The sequence below is a fragment of the Nematolebias whitei genome, chromosome 1, assembly GCF_014905685.2.
Source record: "Nematolebias whitei isolate Nwh7 chromosome 1, NemWhi1, whole genome shotgun sequence".
Lineage (NCBI taxonomy): Eukaryota > Metazoa > Chordata > Actinopteri > Cyprinodontiformes > Rivulidae > Nematolebias > Nematolebias whitei.
The window spans coordinates 69,104,484-69,107,769 of NC_056498.1; positions in this window are offsets into that span (position 1 = coordinate 69,104,484).

Below are 3,286 nucleotides of genomic sequence, written 5' to 3' on the forward strand. Positions count from 1 at the left end.
TATATATATATATATATATATATATATACATACATATATGTATACATAGGGCAGCACGGTGGCGCAACTGGTAGAGCTGCTGCCTCTCAGCGAGCAGGTCCTTGGTTCAAACCCCGGTCCAGGGGCCTTTCTGGGTGGAGTTTGCATGTTCTCTCCGTGCATGCGTGGGTTTTCTCCGGGTGCTCCAGTTTCCTCCCACAGACCAAAAAACATGCATGTTAGGCTGATTGGTAACTCTAAATTGTCCCTTTGTGTGAGTGAGAGAGTGAATGGTCGTTTGTCTCTATGTGTCCCTGTGATGGACTTGCAACCCGTCCAGGGTGTACCCCGCCCCTCGCACAGTGATTGCTGGACATGGGCACCAGCGACCCCCGTGACCCAAAATGGATAAAGCGGGTAAAGAAAATGGATGGATGGATGGAAAACTATTCAATTTTAACAATTCATTTAAGGAAATCAGGTCAATTTGTCCTCTAGTACTTTAAGCTTATAGCAGCATAACAGCCAACCCTAACTACAGGATTTATCAAAAAGGAAAGTCTTCAGTCCAGTCTTAAAACTGGACAATGTGTCAGCCTCACGGACAGAAACTGGAAGTTGGTTCCACAAGAGAGGAGCCTGAAAACTGAAAGATCTTCCTCCCACTCTGCTTTTGGAAACTCTAGGGACCACAAGTAAGTCTTCAGTCCAATGTTACATATCTGTGAGTGGCAAAAGTATGTGAAACTTTTCTTTCAGTGTCTGGTGTCAATGTCAATGTCAATGTCAATTTATTTATATAGCACATAAAAACAACAAAAGCTGACCAAAGTGCTTTTCGGTTAAGACAGATAAAAAAATTTTTTTAAAAGAGTAAAAATGCATGTAGTGCCACTCAAAAACATAAGTTGACAATATAAACAACACATAACAACAATAAAATCAGCTCAACTTGTTCTCAGACTCTGCGTGGATGAAATGCCAAGGAATACAGATGAGTCTTGAGCAAAGATTTAAAAGTCTCAACAGTCTGAGCGGTCTTTAAATTCTCAGGTAAACTGTTCCACAGTTTTGGAGCAGCAACCGCAAAAGCCCTGGTGTGACACCCCCACCCCCCACCCCCACCCCCGTGTAGCAATAACTACAACTAAACATTTCCAGTAACTGTTGATCAGTCCTTCACACCAGCTTGAAGGATTTTGAGTCCATTCCTCCATAGAAAACAGCTTCCTTTAGAATTCTCTGATATAATTCAGAATTCATTGTTCCACCAATGATGACAAGCCGTACTGGCCCAGAGGCAGCAAAACAAGCACAAACCATGATACAACCACCACCATGTTTCACAGATGATATAAGGTTCTTATACAGGAATGCAGAGTTTTCCTTTCTCCAAACAGAACGCTTTTCATTTAAACCAAAAAGTTTTATTTTGGATTCATTCGTCCACAAAACATTCATCCAAAAGATTAAAGTTCATGCTCAATAATCCAGTTAAAAAATCCAACAAAATTAAGTCAGGTCATCTAGACGGGTTCTTTAAAAATAAATAAATAAATAAATTTAAACGTTTTGTCCTTCATCCAAAGGACTTCATTAGTCCAAGGAGCCACAGCAAACTCAGTCAACTGAGAAACCGTCCAGAGGACCTGACTTAACTTTGTTGGATTTTTGTACCTGGATTATTGAGCAGGAACTTTGATGTTGTGAACCACTTTTGCAATGGCTGCCTCAGAGGAATCGACGGGGGAGAGGGCAAGCCCCAGAAACCATATTATCACCAGTAAACTGGTTGGTCCACTATGTGAGTGTGCTGCTTGTGGGACTGAGTTTGTTGTGGCATCTCGGACTGATGAAGTTCTTTGGATAAAGGACGAAATGTTTCAACAAAAAACAAAAACAAAACAGAAACCGCATGATCTTTATCAAACTGCAGACGAGCAGCCATGTTCTTTTTGGAGAGCTATGGCTTCTCCTTCAACCCTGCCATGACACCACTGTTGTTCAGTTCTCCTGATGGTGGAGTCATGAACATTAACATCAGTCAATGTGAGAGAGACCTTCAGTTGTTAGAAGTTACCCCAGGGTCCTTTATAACGTCCCTGACTATTCCACACTTTGCTCTTGGAGTGATTTTTATTGGTCCATCACTCCTGGGGAGGGCAACAATGGTCTTGAATTTCCTCCATTTATACACAATCTGTCTGACTGTGGATTGGTGGAGTCCAAACTCTTTACAGATGGTTTTTAATCTTTTCCAGTCGGATGAGCATCAATAACTCTTTTTCTGACGTCCTCAGAAATCTTTGTTCCTGCCATGATGCACTTCCACAAACATGTTGTGAAGAGCAGACTTTGATGATCCATGTTCTTTAAATCAAACAGGGTGTCCACTCACACCTGATCAACATCACATTGATTGAAAACACCTGACTCTAATTTCACCTTCATATTAAATGATAATCCTAGAGGTTCACATACTTTTACCACTCACAGATATGTAATACTGGATCATTTTCCTCAATAAATGAATAACCAAGTATAATATTTTGTCTCATTTGTTTAACTGGGTTCTCTTTATCTACTTTTAGGACTTGTGTGAAAATCTGATTATGTTTTCAATTTCCTGTAGGATCATTAAAGTTATTTTATCTTGTTTATGTAGAAATACAGAACATTCTAAAGGCTTCACAAACTTTCAAGCACCACTGCAATAGATTTTCTCTTTGTCGTGTTGTCCTTGATGTTTGATCTCATCTGACCACAACACCTTCTTCCAGATGTTTGAAGAATAAATACCAAACAGATTTTTTTATTTAATAAATGTCATTTTTCTGCCACTCTCCCATGAAGTCCAGCTCCGTGCAGGTTTTTCTATGAACAGACCCTCTCACCTTTGCAGAGAAGCTGTCCAGCTCCATCAGGGTTATCTTTGGTCTCCTGGTTTCTCTGATTAACTCCCTCCTTACCCAGTTTATATGTATGTTTTGGTGTTCAATTCACTTCAATTCAATGAAAACTACTTTATTGTAGTGAACCAGATGACCTCAAATCTACCAGATGGACAGAGACTGTTATTTTCACTGATCTGAATAAGTCTGAACCATCTGATGACTTTCTTTCTTGAATTAATCAAGCAGAAAAGACAATTCTTTATAATCATTACTGTCTTACAAATGTTTTGATAATCAAATTGTGTTAGTTCACTCAATGCTTTACAGGTTGAAAAGAACTACTAATTTTTATTTTACATAAACAGTAAGTAATGATTTTTGTTCCTCATTCAGAGAAGAAATCACCTGAATAT